The sequence below is a fragment of the Schistocerca gregaria genome, chromosome 2 (assembly GCF_023897955.1).
Source record: "Schistocerca gregaria isolate iqSchGreg1 chromosome 2, iqSchGreg1.2, whole genome shotgun sequence".
Classification (NCBI taxonomy): domain Eukaryota; kingdom Metazoa; phylum Arthropoda; class Insecta; order Orthoptera; family Acrididae; genus Schistocerca; species Schistocerca gregaria.
This window is the reverse complement of record NC_064921.1, coordinates 104,416,125-104,433,128: the sequence shown is the minus strand read 5'-3', so window position 1 is coordinate 104,433,128 and position 17,004 is coordinate 104,416,125.

Genomic DNA, 17,004 nt, shown 5'->3' with positions numbered 1-17,004 from the left:
TTCTTCTTGAAGTCTGAGGGTATTTCACCTGTCTCATAAATCTTGCTCTCCAGATGGTAGAGTTTTGTCATGACTGGCTCTCCCAAGGCCGTCAGTAGTTCTAATGGAATGTTGTCTACTCCCGGGGCCTTGTTTCGACTCAGGTCTTTCAGTGCTCTGTCAAACTCTTCCCGCAGTATTGTATCTCCCATTTCATCTTCATCTGCATCCTCTTCCATTTCCAGTACATCGCCCTTGTATAAACCTTCTATATACTCCTTCCACCTTTCCGCCTTCCCTTCTTTGCTTAGAACTGGGTTTCCATCTGAGCTCTTGATATTCATATAAGTGGCTCTCTTTTCTCCAAAGGTCTCTTTAATTTTCCTGTAGGCAGTATCTATCTTACCCCTAGTGAGATAAGCCTCTACATCCTTACATTTGTCCTCTAGCCATCCCTGCTTAGCCATTTTGCACTTCCTGTCGATCTCATTTTTGAGACGTTTATATTCCTTTTTGTCTGCTTCATTTACTGCATTTTTATATTTTCTCCTTTCATCAATTAAATCAATATTTCTCCTGTTACCCACGGATTTCTATTAGCCCTCGTCTTTTTACCTACTTTATCTTCTGCTGCCTTCACTACTTCGTCCCTCAGAGCTACCCATTCTTCTTCTACTGTATTTCTTTCCTCCATTCCTGTCAATTGTTCCCTTATGCTCTCCCTGAAACTCTCTACAACCTCTGGTTCTTTCAGTTTATCCAGGTCCCATCTCCTTAAATTAGCACCTTTTTGTAGTTTCTTCAGTTTTAATCTACAGTTCATAACCAATAGATTGTGGTCAGAGTCCACATCTGCCCCTGGAAATGTCTTACAATTTAAAACCTGCTACCTAAATCTCTGTCTTACCATTATATAATCTATCTGATACCTTTTAGTATCTCCAGGATTCTTCCATGTATACAACCATCTTTTATGATTCTTGAACCAAGTATTAGCTATGATTAAGTTATGCTCTGTGCAAAATTCTACCAGACGGCTTCCTCTTCATTTCTTCCCCCCAATCCATATTCACCTACTATGTTTCCTTCTCTCCCTTATCATACTCTTGAAATCCAGTCACCCATGACTATTAAATTTTCGTCTCCCTTCACTATCTGAATAATTTCTTTTATCTCATCATACATTTCATCAATTTCTTCATCATCTGCAGAGCTAGTTGGCATATAAACTTGTACTACTGTAGCAGGCATGGGCTTTGTGTCTATCTTGGCCACAATAATGCGTTCACTATGCTGTTTGTAGTAGCTTACCCACATTCCTATTTTCCTATTCATTATTAAACATACTCCTGCATTACCCCTATTTAATTTTGTGTTTATAATCCTGTACTCACCTGACCAGAAGTCTTGTTCCTCCAGCCACCGAACTTCACTAATTCCCACTATATCTAACTTTAGCCTATCCATTTCCCTTTTTAATTTTCTAACCCTACTTGCCCGATTAAGGGATCTGACATTCCATGCTCCGATCCATAGAACGCCAGTTTTCTTTCTCCTGATAACGACGTCCTCTTGGGTAGTCCCCGCCCGGAGATCCGAATGGGGGATTATTTTACCTCCGGAATGTTTCACCTAAGAGGACGACATCATCATTTAATCATACAGTAAAGCTGCATGCCCTCGGGAAAGATTACGGCTGTAGTTTCCCCTTGCTTTCAGCCGTTCGCAGTACCAGCACAGCAAGGCCGTTTTGGTTAATGTTACAAGGCCAGATCAGTCAATCATCCAGACTGTTGCCCCTGCAACTATTGAAAAGGCTGCTGCCCCTCTTCAGGAACCACACGTTTGTCTGGCGTCTCAACAGGTACCCCTCAGTTGTGGTTGCACCTACGGTACGGCCATCTGTATCGCTGAGGCACGCAAGCCTCCCCACCAACGGCAAGGTCCATGGTTCATGGGGGGAGGACGACAGCCATATGAATATGGAATCGATAGATTCAAGATGGCCAAATGCAGAATCTCAATGGCCCCACGCAACTAGCGCTCGAAAGGATAGAGAGATGGTTCACTTCGGCCGCATAGGATCGTGTAGTCACGTCACGAATGTTCAGTCAGGAAATGGGCCTGTTTCCGACAGCCACACGGTCAGCCTGGAGCACCACTGAGTGTGACTATAGCAGCCGTACTTGCAGTTTCTCTCGATGCAGTATCATAGAGAGGTCCACTGGCGCGCTTAACATTGCCACCGGACACTGGAGTGGCAAACGTGTCTTTTTTTTTTTTTTCTTCAAACCAAGCCTGGTCCTACAGCATCATAATGGACGCGTCTCTGTAGGGCCTCCGAGGAGGACGAAGTTTGCCGGAGTGGATCCGTCACCGCCATACTGGCCTAGCATCTGGGGGAATGTTAAGGTGTGCCACTGTGTACACAATATCGTCACCTTTAGATCGCATAGCCGGTAATTTGGACATGAGGCTTTACTTTTCTTAGGCATCAAGGCTGTGCCCCATCTGTGAAGCCTCTGAGATGTTGAAATCACCGGAAGAAAAATTGTGCACCCCTAGAGAAATCATTACAAGCACCATTTTCTAACATTCATGGTGGTGTCTGTTTGTTCTATATCGTGTCTCCCTACCACTTTCGCGCAACGAAGCTCTCAGCGTGTTTTTTTAGGGAATTGACTAGTTTGAACTTGGGACCTGTTGCTGGTAAGGAGACGCCAGACCACACATGACATGTAGAATTCAGAAGAGTTCAGTGAGACTAGCGATGATATAACCAAATACTTAAAGATTTCAGCGTCAGCTCCACTGCACTCCCTGTAAAAGAATTTTAATACTAACTAAATTTAGTGGAAGGGGTTCAAGGCTTTCCTATTTTTAGTTAGCTGGCAAAATAAAGTCGAAAAAGCAGTTAAGTTTACCATTGGAAATTTTATCTACTCACAAAACATTGTTTATAAATTGCACTATTGATAAAACGAACTGTTTTCATACAAGATGGTAAAAACCAACAGCGTTCAACAAAAATGTGAACGAATTTTCCCTGAATGGGTTTCCAAGTTCTACAATGTATCGAAGGATGACCTATACCATACCACATCTATAATCTAGGTTTAAATTAAGTGTCACAAAAGAGAAAACTATCAAAATGGTCTACAGTGACGCTCAATTATCTTTAATTACTTATCTAACTTGTCGTAAATTACAGTGGCTGATGTGGCTTCTCAATAACTATATAACAGATTAATGGTTCAAATGGCTCTGAGCACTATGGGACTTAACATCGATGGTCATCAGTCCCCTAGAACTTAGAACTACTTAAACCTAACTAACCTAAGGACATTACGTAACACCCAGCCATCACGAGGTAGAGAAAATCCCTAGCCCCGCCGGGAATCGCACCCGGGAACCCGAGTGTGGGAAGCGAGAACGCTACCGCACGACCACGAGATGCGGGCAACAGAAAAATCATCGCAATTCAGATTTTTACTTCAAGTGGGAAATGTGAACACCATGAGCTTTAATTGACGATTGACACTAGTATTACGCAAAAAGGGGGTGTAACAGATGAGACTTCTGCAGCTCTGAGTGAAGCCTTATGCGCTCAAAAATGCGGCATCGCGTGCGTTCATTACCTTGTCGGTGTTTAGGCAGCGTCAGGGCGACAGCGGGCAGCACAGCTCCGGTCCCCTCGCCATCTCGGAAGTAACTCTTTCTAACTTCTCCTTACTACAATTTCCGAAGTTGGTTTTAAAAAAACTATCTGGCTGTGTTTTCATCTGACCAATCAGGGTCTCCATGTTAACCTTAAGCTCCGCCTACAAAAATTCTGTCTATCCAATGAGAAATGTTATACTTTTCGTGGTGGGGCAATGTTTTTAAAGTTTGCAACGTAACAGAGACGCGAAAAAGTCTCACGCTAAAACTTGCAGCTAGTGTGGTCCTTTAAGCGTTATCGTAAGATCTATACTGTTCTGGAGGCCTCTATCTTTTAACATGGGCTGGGAGGTGGTCCTAATGTAACAGACACGCGAAAAGTCTCACGCTAAAACTTGTGGGTGGTAGTGGCGCTTTTTGTGTTATCGTAAGATTTATACTGTTTTTCTGGAGGGCTCTAGCTTTTAACTTGGGCTGGGGAGTGGTACTTGACGTAACAGAGACGCGAAAAAGTCTCACGCTAAAACTTGCAGCTGGCGTTTTCCTAGTGGTTACCTGGCGACGTGGGTGTCAAGTCCGTCCCTTATCGTAGGGCCTTCTAGATTAACACGGTTCTGCTCTCGGCTTCTGTTCTCGTTTCTCCCCTCGGAACTGCGTCTGTCTCACGGTGGGAAGGTATGACATGCATTTAGGCAGTCTTGTGTTAGTCTGTGGTATTCCATTTGCTCACTCGTTACTCGTATTACTTTGGTTAATTTAATGTCACGATTTATTCGAAGTTATGTGACATACTACAGGATTTGCTTATCATGTCAGGGTTTTCATGGAAGGTGTTGGATTTGCCTGACACCTTACAATTTCATACCGCGTAATTCCGTCCTTGGACTTTGTAACCTCCAGGTATTGGTTAGGAAGAGAGTCCAAAAGGTTGTGCAGGTATGCCGTATCCAGGTTAAGCCTCTCGCTGACGATTTGATCGTTCTGTTCCACCAAACTGCGTCGATGCTGACGGCGTTTTACCCGCTACTGCAACACGTGTCACAGATTTTGTGTGCTGATCAAGCCAGGTGATTTTGCATTTCAATCGAGATGTAATAGAGCGGGCGAGTGTTCAGAAACCAGTCACTTATTCTTCCAGCCCGACGAACTTTGCTTTTGTCGTCTTTATGTGCCCGTGTGAGAAGTGTCTTCTTGCGAGGTGATGGACTCCAAATGTGCACTGCATGCAGACCCGTCGCAATGTTGTCTCGCTAACAGGTTGAGATGGACCTTCATTCACTGCCTGCAGCAGTTGCTCTCGGGTTTGGAAACGATTTGCATTCACAAGCCACGAAACGCTCAAAAATGGCTCTGAGCACTATGGGACTTAATATCTGAGGCCATCAGTCCCCTAGAATTTAGAACTACTTAAACTTAATTAACCTAAGGACAGCACACACATCCATGCTCGAGGCAGACTGAAGCGCCTAGAACCGCTCGGTCACAGCGGCCGGCGCCACGAAAAACGTCTCCGGTCTCTCTCAATCAGGATCTTTTTCTGACCATATTTCTGAGGTCGTGTTTCGTGGACACTTGTGTTGTACCATTGCTTGAAGACAGGTTGAACAGTCTGCCGCGAAACACCGAAAACACCCGCAACTTTACACATTTTATGGCCACGGGCATGACCGAACACGATCCCACTTTTTTGCCACTCTAGTCACGTACTTAGGCTTACTCATATTTTACTAACTTCTGAGGTCATCAGTCCCCTAGAACTTAGAACTACTTAAACCTAAGGACATCACACACATCCATGCCCGAGGAAGGATTCGAACCTGCGACCGTAGCGGTCGTGCGGTTCCAGACTGAAGCGCCTAGAACCGCTCGGCCAGTAGGGCCGGTAACAAACAGCATGATGTGTAATGCTGCTGGCGTACCTCCATACAGAGGGCATTCGACTGTTGCGATGGGCAGCGAGTTCTCCAAACATCACTTTGACTGAAAACGTGTGGTCACTGATTTCCGCGAGAATGGCGAGTCACTAGTCACCGGCCGCTGCGACTGACGATCTCTGGTGTAGGGTTGAAGCAGCAGGTAATACGTTCTTGCAGCTGTCATCCAAGCTCTGCTGGTGTTGGTGCACAGCCGGGTTACAGCCGTTGTTGCATTCTACTAACTTTCGCCACCTGCAAGGCGCCAAATCACATACTTATTTAATCACATACTACACTGTATGCGCATAATAACTAAATTTTCATCAGTGGTATCTTTTTGCTGTTGCAATATTAATGGCCAGCAATGTTGTTGACTGTTCTCGATCCATAGCCACTTTCACTCTTGCCAATGTTAAGTATTTAACTGTGAAAAGTCTGACATACAACCTGTCCATTTAACAAATGTTTTAAAGGAGAAGAGAATTTCTTCTTCACTCACTTGCCCGTTGCTGTATAAACACCATGAAAGAGAATACTAGAGTTACCTGACTGAGAAGAATCCGATTTTATGTTATTACCTGACATATGAATTACTACAACTGTTTAAAGAGAAGCATAATTCATTATTTTTCTGCGAAATCGAATAAAACGCGTTCTTGAGCTATTCAGTATTTCAAGGTTAGCTACAAAGAAAAAGTGTGTCACTGGTCTGAAATCTAAGTAGGTCAAGAACTGTAATAACCCGCTCTCACTTACTTACTCGAGGTTGACTATGTGCTGCACCAGCGAACTGACGCTTTATTCCCGGAGAATTTTGGATACTTTGGGTGGGAACACGTACGCTTTTGCATTTGAAATTGTGTAATACGGGTTCCTACAGCGAGCTTATATAATGAACATTTTTTTCGTCTGCAGGAACCTCCGTACACCTTACGTAAAATGTTCATGTTTGACACGTCATCGATATCTAAATAACTGCAGACCGAATGGGCAAGTATGGGGGACGGAATCAGTGATGGCTTTTTTCTAAGAAGTTCTTAACTGATTTCAGGAAATAGCAGGAAACCTAAACAAGTAACGTCAGACTGATATTTGAAATCCCTCTCTCCTCTCCCTGTCCTTAGGAAGTGGCTTAACACATGAGTCAGCTTACTTGTTTTTTTTTTCACATTACCAAGTGTTTGGTATGAATAAAATGTAGGAAATGACCAGTATGACGAATAAGGATACGAAGGGATTAAAGACATCATGTGCTAGTAGCTGCTGGTTTATATCAATGGGAAAAGTTGAAAATTTGTGCCGTTCCGGGTCTCCTGCTTACTAAGCAAATGAGCTGACCACTACGCCACCCGGACACAGTGGTCAGCACAACCACACAGACTACCTCAGCACGCCTCACGTCAGACCGAAATTCTCTACTTACACCACACACTACCGATGTAGTGCCCCCGCTCCTTAGCATCATTACTCGCTGACTTCCGTTACAGTTCGAGCTTGTTGCGCGTCAACAATGAATGGATCATTGACCGTTATCGCCCTAACTATGTAAGTGGTGTCTCTTTTTTCGCACATGTCCGGATGAAAAGACACCATCTATACTCATGAGCCAAAACATTATCACCATCTGGTTAATACGGGGGCTGTCCAGAAAGTAAGTTACGATTGATCGCGAAATGAAAATCACAGTGAAAATCAGAAATGTTTCATTTGTAACAGTTAGCTACACCTTTCAGCTACTTCTCTACGTAGTCGCCGTTCTGACTCAGACATTCGTCGTAGCGTTGTACCAACTTTCCAATACCCTCATCATAGAAGGCAGCCGCCAGGCTTTCCGCCAATTCTCTACGCTGGCCTAAAGCTCGTTATCTGTGCCAAAATGTTGTCTTCATAGCCAGCGGTTCGTTTGAGCAGAGATGACAGTGGGAGACAATTACGGGCTGTATTGTGGGTAACCAAACATTTCCAATTGAAACGATGCAGGAACATCTTCATTGCCCCTGCAGAATGAGGTTGAGAATTGTCTTGAAGAAGAAACCGCACGACAGTTGTGTAATGTTGGTTGCATAGCTTCAGGGAAAAATTCTCACCAGGCCCTCGTACTTGGCGGGAGACACTATTTTCTATAACATTTTTACGCGCTCACTAAGAGCTCAGGAACGAAAAGAGCGACATAATTCTACCTAGAGTCATACTAGAGACACTGCCCAACACATCTTTGCAAAGCTTTATCGGATTTTCATAGTCGTTTCCATTTCGAGACCGATCGTAACTTACTTTCTGGACAGCCCTCGTAGTTCGTTTATCCGTCTTTGGAACTAAATACACCACTGATTCTGAGTATCACTGATCCGACATTATGTTGGTAGTTTTTGGAGGTATGTTGCATTAGATGACTACGTACAGGTCATGTAATTCGCGCAAATAGCGGACCGCTGATTTGCGTACGCAGTTGTGGCGCTCGACAGCGATCTAGAATTTACTTCAGGCGAACTTGCTCGCCGAGAGACCAACTGAGTTCATTATGATGCTTCTCAGACCACTGTATCACGATTGTGGCTCCGACACACAGACAGCTATACTACTGAAAGATGACATCGCCGGCTGGGTGGACATCAAGCATCAAGGGATGCCGGTGGTTGGCAGCTGTCAGCATGTCTTAGATTACTACCGCAAGCCCCATGCAAGCTCACAAGCATAATACTGTCCCACTAGGCGCCGCACGTTTCTAACCGCCATTCACCGTGATGACAGCGTTTGCAGAGAGAACTATCGACCTAGTGTAGCAAAAATGTGGTTCACCCGAAGAGCTGACACATTTCCATTGATCGACGGACGAATCCGGATGGTCTCGCGCCCACTGCACTCGTAATTAACGCTGTCGTTGGGTCAACGTGTGAAAACATAGGGGTTGTTGCTGTGGAGCTCCGTGTTCGACAGTGTACGACTTACGATGTGCTCCGAAACACTTGTACGTGCACTAGTATTGTTCTCTTTCGGCAGAGATGCCACAGACGACCGTCTGTATACTTTACAGAGCAGATAAGCCTCCGAACCCTACGTTCTCTAAAGAGTCTTTGACATCCAACCGTTTAGCACCTGATGGTGGTTTCACTGTCCTCCTACCTCTTTCCGTAGGTGCTCACGACCAGCTTCGTCGTTTTCAATATACTCGTTCACAGGATCTGCGTAATAATAACTGCCCTTTGTCAGAGTCATTCACCTCAGTGGATTTTCCCATTTGCAGCCAATATTTTACAGGTTCTGAGTAATAATAATCTGCAATTTCTCAGAGTTGTCTTTGCTAGGGTGATCCCCGTCCTTGTCTGCTCCGCTTGCATTCTTTTGTTACCGCGTCACGTGCTCGCAGCGCCGTCAGACCATATCCAATATCGCGGTGGGCAGTGGTCATAATGTTTTGGCTCATTATAATAACGTATAAGCTTATTGTGGAGTCTGCCATACATAATTTCGATTTGATGCTGGTAACAAAGTTAAGGGCTACAGCACTGGGCATACTACGTCCATTCGTCGTTCATCTGTGATATACAGCACCGGATACATCTTTATGTTAACAACTTCGTAGTCATGAAAGTTTTGCTAATTTCCGTCTAATCGGCGGTGTTTGGTTTTTGCCCCTTGTGCTGATTGGTGCTGATTGGTGATTCCATTACATGCGTTGCTTTAATACTGTTCCATGGATCCCAAAAGAATTCGAGGACGTCCATTTTAATTTAAGCTTAGTACAATCCTTACTATGATATTTTGTTCTATTCTTTCTTTCTTTCACTTACGCCATAGTCCCGCAGCGATCGCAGGGTCGGCGTGGTTACAACGTATTTGGCAGTGTTAGTGCTAGGGATGGCCGGATACCCTTCCTGCCGCTACCCCATACCCCCCAGGACGGAAGCAGTGTACCCCAACTGTCTGCGTCTAGTGTAAATTGTGAAAGAGTGCGGATGTGTTTCAAACGTCTGCGACGCGTGGAAGTGAGGTGGAACGTGGGGACCAGCCCGGTATTCACCTAGCGGGATGTGGAAACCGCCTGAAAACCACATCCAAGCTGGCCAGCACACCGGCCCTCGTCGTTAATCCTCCGGGCGGATTCCATCCGGGGCCGGTGTGCCTACCCGAATCCAGGAAGCAGTGCGGTAACGCGGTCGGCTGCCCTGGCGGGTGATATTTTATTCTATTACAGTGCTAATATTAAGTGTAACCTAAAACATAAATCTCAGGTGTATCTCCGAAGGTATCCTTCATTTGGGGTAGAACGAATTACCAAACACAATTCTTTAATTCAGTCCTGACTACAGTGTCCACAATACATTTAATATGTTCTGACAGGTTGTTGAATACTCGTGCTGTCACACATTTGACTCCTTTCTGTACTAATGTTAACTCATTGAAGACACTGAAGTTGTTTTCGGATTTAGTGGTATCTGTTATCTCTCTCTCGAGGAAAATGAGACATTGGTAAAGACAAAGGGCATTAACGAAAAATTTATTATGGAACATTTGCCAAAATAACAAGGTTCTTGAAGACATCTCTTCCAGGATGTTCTGAAAGAAACCCCACGTTGTGGCTGCGACCGTTGAGCATGAAGAGCACTCCTGAACTGCCTGTTTGTTTGTCTGCCGATTCTCGGTGTGATTCACAGACGATGGGGGCCGAGTGGGTACTGGGAAGCAACAGGCATCGGGAACAGGTCGTCGGCCTGTCGTTATCTCCAAGTCGTCTACCGAAAACCGCGCCCATGTACGCGCTGTATAATCACCAGCAACGGTTGTGAGCTGTCGGCTTTCCATTTTCTCACTGAGGTTGCTGCAGATCGATTTTGTGCGTGAGCGACATTGTTGTGTTGCTCAGCCGCGCGGGGTAGCCGTGCGGTATGAGGCGCCTTGACTCGGTTCGCGCGCCTTCCCCCCCCCCCCCCCCCCCCCCCCCCCCCGTCGGGAGGTTCGAGTCCTCCCTCTGTGTGTTGTCCTTGGTGTAACTTAGTTTAAGTTAGATTAAGTAGTAAGCCTAGGAACCGATGACCTTAGTAGTTTGGTCTTATAGAAACTTACCACAAATTTCCAAATTTCTTTTGGTGATTATGCTTCGTACGACTATGTGTCTTCTGTGTCATGTTTTGTTGTTGTTAATGGGGTTGTGTTGGTGTTGCCTACCGCAAGTGATCCAGTGTCTTGTTAAACTATGTCATTTCTTTGGTCCCTCGTCTAAGTCAGGACGTCTGTTATGCGTGTCGAGTTTCCTTGTCATTCCATATTTATTGTTGAAATTGAAGTTAAGTGAGGTCTGCCGTGAATCGTCTGTAACCATGGGTTTAAGTGCTGCAATGAACTATCATGCTTCATTGAGACGTAAAGATTTCCCTGTGTATGATTTTACTAGTTTTAAATGACCTCTGCGTTCTTGTGTAAAGTTTTCTGTGAATATGTATGATTTGCTACGGCAATTGTTTCATAGTAGACAAGCACTTAGACGCGTCCGAAGTGAAGTGATGTGCACGACATATATGTTTTGGGTGAAGCTCACTTTAAAGAATTTGACGAAAGATTTTTCTTTGAATTTTGAGTCTTAATATTGGGCATTAGCACTCAGTTTTCGTCTTTCCTCTATCACTGTGCTTTGATGATATTTGTGTTTTACTTGTTGTAGAATGTAATGTGCGTGGGAGATTACAACCGTAAGTTTCTATATCAATTATAATGTTAAAGATACGTTGTCTTTGAGCCAAATGTAATAAATATATTTCAAAATCTTCCAACGTTAATCGCTCTTAGTATGATGTGTAAATTTCAGATTTTGATTTGTAATAAATGTTAAGTTATATGTGTCCAGTAGAGTCCCCAGCACCTTCTAACCCCTGTTCCAGTTCTTCCCGTCGTTCCACTATTAAATGGTATACTTTTTAGTGAAAAAATTATAACCACTGCCCATTGCCAAGCTGAATTAATCCTGCTGGCTTTGCGGGGACTTGACGCAGTAAGGAAAAGCATAAATAAAAGCAAAACACGTATATAAAGACACTGTACCTCTGCTGCCTGGTGCGAAATGTTTACAGCGCAGTGTTTGTAAAGAAACGCACGTAACGGCAGACGGTAGCTACAGCACTTTTTATGTTTTTTTCGCATTTTATAGTAATTTTTAGATTTTATGTGTTGTCATTTTATGTTCAGCATTAATTATTTGGAATATTGCAACGCGAATTTACGACAAATCATTTAAAAATAATCATGTTAAGAAATGTAGTACACACGGTAGCAAAGTCAGTATTTTGCTGTGTGTAACAAAGATAATCTCGGCATGGCACTAGCATCGCTGGTACGCGAGCACCCGCACACAAATTTTGCAAGTGGACAGTTGCTATGAATAATTGCGTCTCCCAAAATCTGATTTCGTAAACCGATTTCACAATACAGTTTCTGGTTGGTCACGTAAACGCCCCAAAACCGATTCTGGAAATTCGTTTCTAACTAGCGGTTGTCCGCTTCGACAGTCGATTTTCGCTTGCATATAAGCGCACACATGTTTCTGAACCATGTTTGGACTGTTAGGTTCCGTCTCATTTTCAAAATATTTGACTAATACGAACGGGGTGACTCATTGTGCGGTGAAGGGAGAGCAGAAATATTATACTCAGCTCGATTGTGCTCACTAAATCAGAAATTGGAACAGCTGCTTTCCAGATCCTCTTCAGACCTTAACATGTAAACACGGCAGCGAAAAACGGTTTCCGAATTTCGGTTTTCGTCTTCCGCAAGATGCTTCGCATATAAACGTAGTGCATGAGAGACACCGGATGTGGGTAATGGCGAAAGCGCGAGCAAAACTAGGTGTGGGAACTTCGTGGTAGTAAGATCTCACATTGCAAGACAGTGAACAATAGTATGAGCCACAGTAGGACAATTATTGAGGAAGAGTTTCAAGGGTATTTACAGAAGAAGAGTAATGTGTCCGCTAGTAAATGTAAGGAAGAAGCCTCTTGCGTAACAATTGTCATCAAACATGCACATCACGCCAACAGCAATTCGACTTCAAAGTAAGACTGCGCCATTTCATAAATCTAGAAGTATAAACGACTTGCTATCATATTAGAATCAGAAACTGAACATAGGTACACTCCTGGAAATTGAAATAAGAACACCGTGAATTCATTGTCCCCGGAAGGGGAAACTTTATTGACATATTCCTGGGGTCAGATACATCACATGATCACACTGACAGAACCACAGGCACATAGATACAGGCAACAGAGCATGCACAATGTCGGCACTAGTACAGTGTATATCCACCTTTCGCAGCAATGCAGGCTGCTATTCTCCCATGGAGACGATCGTAGAGATGCTGGATGTAGTCCTGTGGAACGACTTGCCATGCCATTTCCACCTGGCGCCTCAGTTGGACCAGCGTTCGTGCTGGACGTGCAGACCGCGTGAGACGACGCTTCATCCAGTCCTAAACATGCTCAATGGGGGACAGATCCGGAGATCTTGCTGGCCAGGGTAGTTGACTTACACCTTCTAGAGCACGTTGGGTGGCACGGGATACATGCGGACGTGCATTGTCCTGTTGGAACAGCAAGTTCCCTTGCCGGTGTAGGAATGGTAGAACGATGGGTTCGATGACGGTTTGTATGTACCGTGCACTATTCAGTGTCCCCTCGACGATCACCAGAGGTGTACGGCCAGTGTAGGAGATCGCTCCCCAAACCATGATGCCGGGTGTTGGCCCTGTGTGCCTCGGTCGTATGCAGTCCTGATTGTGGCGCTCACCTGCACGGCGCCAAACACGCATACGACAATCATTGGCACCAAGGCAGAAGCGACTCTCATCGCTGAAGACGACACGTCTCCATTCGTCCCTCCATTCACGCCTGTCGCGACACCACTGGAGGCGGGCTGCACGTTGTTGGGGCGTGAGCGGAAGACGGCCTAACGGTGTGCGGGACCGAAGCCCAGCTTCATGGAGACGGTTGCGAATGGTCCTCGCCGATACCCCAGGAGCAACAGTGTCCCTAATTTGCTGGGAAGTGGCGGTGCGGTCCCCTACGGCACTGCGTAGGATCCTACGGTCTTGGCGTGCATCCGTGCGTCGCTGCGGTCCGATCCCAGGTCGACGGGCACGTGCACCTTCCGCCGACCACTGGCGACAACATCGATGTACTGTGGAGACCTCACGCCCCACGTGTTGAGCAATTCGGCGGTACGTCCACCCGGCCTCCCGCATGCCCACTATACGCCCTCGCTCAAAGTCCGTCAACTGCACATACGGTTCACGTCCACGCTGTCGCGGCATGCTACCAGTGTTAAAGACTGCGATGGAGCTCCGTATGCCACGGCAAACTGGCTGACACTGACGGCGGCGGTGCACAAATGCTGAGCAGCTAGCGCCATTCGACGGCCAACACCCGGTACCTGGTGTGTCCGCTGTGCCGTGCGTGTGATCATTGCTTGTAGAGCCCTCTCGCAGTGTCCGGAGCAAGTATGGTGGGTCTTACACACCGGTGTCAAAGTGTTCTTTTTTCCATTTCCAGGAGTGTATTTTTTAACTTCAAACTTTGTTACTGTCAATAATCATCTCAAGTAATCGCTGCCCATAGTAGGATCCTCATCCCTTCTTTGAAGTAACCAAGTGCCTCTTAAATGAGCAGACGTGCTTATTAAATGTTTAAATGGGGCAGACTGTAAACCTTAAACGTTCTTAGTTCAGTGAAAAGTGAAACTTTACAATTTAACTTCAGTGCTGATTAATTTTCGGCGATTTAACTACTTTCATAACCTTTCTGAGAAAGAAACTTATTAATTATTTAAATCAGTTTGTCTGGCAAAATAATAGCAATATTTTATTTCAAAATTGTTATATAATTTTTTTATCTGTATTTTGTGTGATTCTTGGCTTTCGTACTTCCAGCATTGCTTGTTTCTGTAGCTGCCGATTGTGAATGAGTTCAGTGTTGATTCCAACAACGAGTTTTTGTTTATTGAAAAGAAATGAATAGTGAAATCCAGAGATACAAGATTACAATGAAGTAAATTTTTTCTAATATTATTCATTTACGTGTGACAGTTAGTAAATGACTTCTGATTTCGAATTATTATAAAGTCTTGAGGGTATTTTTGTTCAGTCATTGCAACTACAAAAATGCGTGATTTTTTTCATCAGACGCATTTCGCGTTATTAAGGTAAAACATCATCAGTGGTCTGTAATTAAGCTATTTACATTTTGATTTGTTTTTAGGTGGAAAAACAGTTCGTTAAAAATAAATTGATTTGTACTTACGGAGACTTTCGGTTGATTTCTCTCTTACATCGGGATATGCCGCGTGCTAGAACATCGTTGTTTTTCTGCGTTAGACACTGATAATTTTGGTCTAACTTTTAGATGTTGTGAAAAACATTAGAAATGCATAGTGCTGCAGAAAATCTAAAAATTATACCAAAATTATTAGTATCTAACGCAGAAAAACAACGATGTGCTAGCAAACGGCATTTCCCGATGTAAGCTAGAAATCAACCGAAAATCACAGTAAGTACCAATCAGTTTATTGTTATGATGAATTCTTCACGAGATTTCAACCGAGTCGTGGCGTCGTCTTGTCGCAACGTTTCGATGAGTTTCGTACCCATCATCTTCTCGCGTGGGACCGCGTCTGCAGCGGCATCTGATTCCTGTAACGGCTGATGACGAAAGTCAACACACACTAACCCAAGTTGCGTACATCGCGCTCTGTTTCAAACCCTTAAAGATGTCGCTTTTTGTGCGGACAGCATTGGTTTTCCGTTATCATTTAGAGAAAACTGCTGCAGACTTGCATCGAATGCTTGTCAAAGCTTAAGGCGAACATGCACTCCGGAAAACGCAGTGTTTCGAGTGGTTCAAAAAATTCAAAAATTGAGATTTTGACTTGGGAAACGGGGAACTCGGGAAGCCATCGAAAAAGTTCGCATTGCAAGCCTTGTTGGATGAAGATGATACTCAAACTCAATAGGAACTCGCGGAACAACTGAATGTGATGCAGAAAGCCGTTTCTCTTCGGTTGAAAGCGATGGGAAAGGTGCATAAAGTGTGAAAATGGGTTCCGCTTGAACTGAATGAAAGACAGCAGCCAGTCGCAAGACCACTTGTGAAAAGCTGCTCTCTAGATGCAAAAGAAAGTCGTTTCTTCATCGAATAGTGACAGGTGATGAAAAATGGATATAGTTTGAGAATCTTAAGCGTCGTAAACCATGGATGAATCCAGGCAAACCATCCACATCCACGGCAAGACCAAATCGCTTTGGAAAGAAGACAATGTTCTGTGTTTGGTGGGATCAGAAGGGTGTCATCTATTATGAGCTGCTAAAACTTGGTGAACCCGTTAACACTGATCGATAGCAACAGCAAATCATCGATTTAAATCGGGCATAACGTGAAACACGGCCGGACTATGGAAAAAGGCAACAAAAAGTCATATTGCTTCATGATAACGCCATCACACACAGCAAAAGGGATCAGGGAAACGATCGAGGCGTTCACTTGGGAAATACTAGGGCATGCGACTTAGTCTTCAGACTTGGCTCCATCCAATTATCATCTATTTGCATCACTGGGAAGCGCTCTCGCTGAACAACGCTTCATTTCGTATGAAAATGTACGAAAACGGTTCACTGACTGGTTCCCTACAAAAGAAGAAGAACTGTCTTTTTTTGCGTGGCATTCATAGCCTGCCGAAGAGGTGGGAGAAATGTACAAATAGCAATGGAGATTATTTTGAATAATATATTGTTTATCAGACGTGTAATTATTGCAACGAAATTCCGGTCTCATATTTCTACAGCGGGTATAACCAATTATACGCGGCTTCCCCCCGTCGGCTCGAATCCTCCCTCGGGCTGTTCTTAGTGTAAGTTAGTTTAAGTTACATTAAGTAGTGTGTAAGTCTAGGGACCGATGGCTTCAACAGTTTGTCCCATCACCACCACCACCACCACCACCACCAATAATTGTAGGTAAGCGTTATCGCAAGCGACTAACAAAAAGAAAAAAGAAATTGATCTGAGCGCTATGGGACTTAACTTGTGAGGTCATCAGTCCCCTAGAACTTAAAACTACTTAAACCTAACTAACCTATGGACATCAGACACACCCATGCCTGAGGCAGGATTCGAACCTGTGACCGTAGCGGTTGCGCGGTTCCAGACTGTAACGCCTAGAACCGCTCGGTCACCCCGGCCGGTGCGACTAATCCAGTCCGCCTTAAATTTTGGCCAGGAATTCCCGATTCTACACAGCCAACTCTCGCGTTTTGGAGATGTAAGACCTCGTTGCGAAACGAAAGTTACTCTCTGCGTTGGCATCACCTTCTGAAAGCAACCAGGGCCCTCATATCGCGTTGGCCTACCTCACTATTTACGCTCTGTTTCCACCGTGGACCGTTACGCGGCTGAGAATGCGATAAAAGCGAA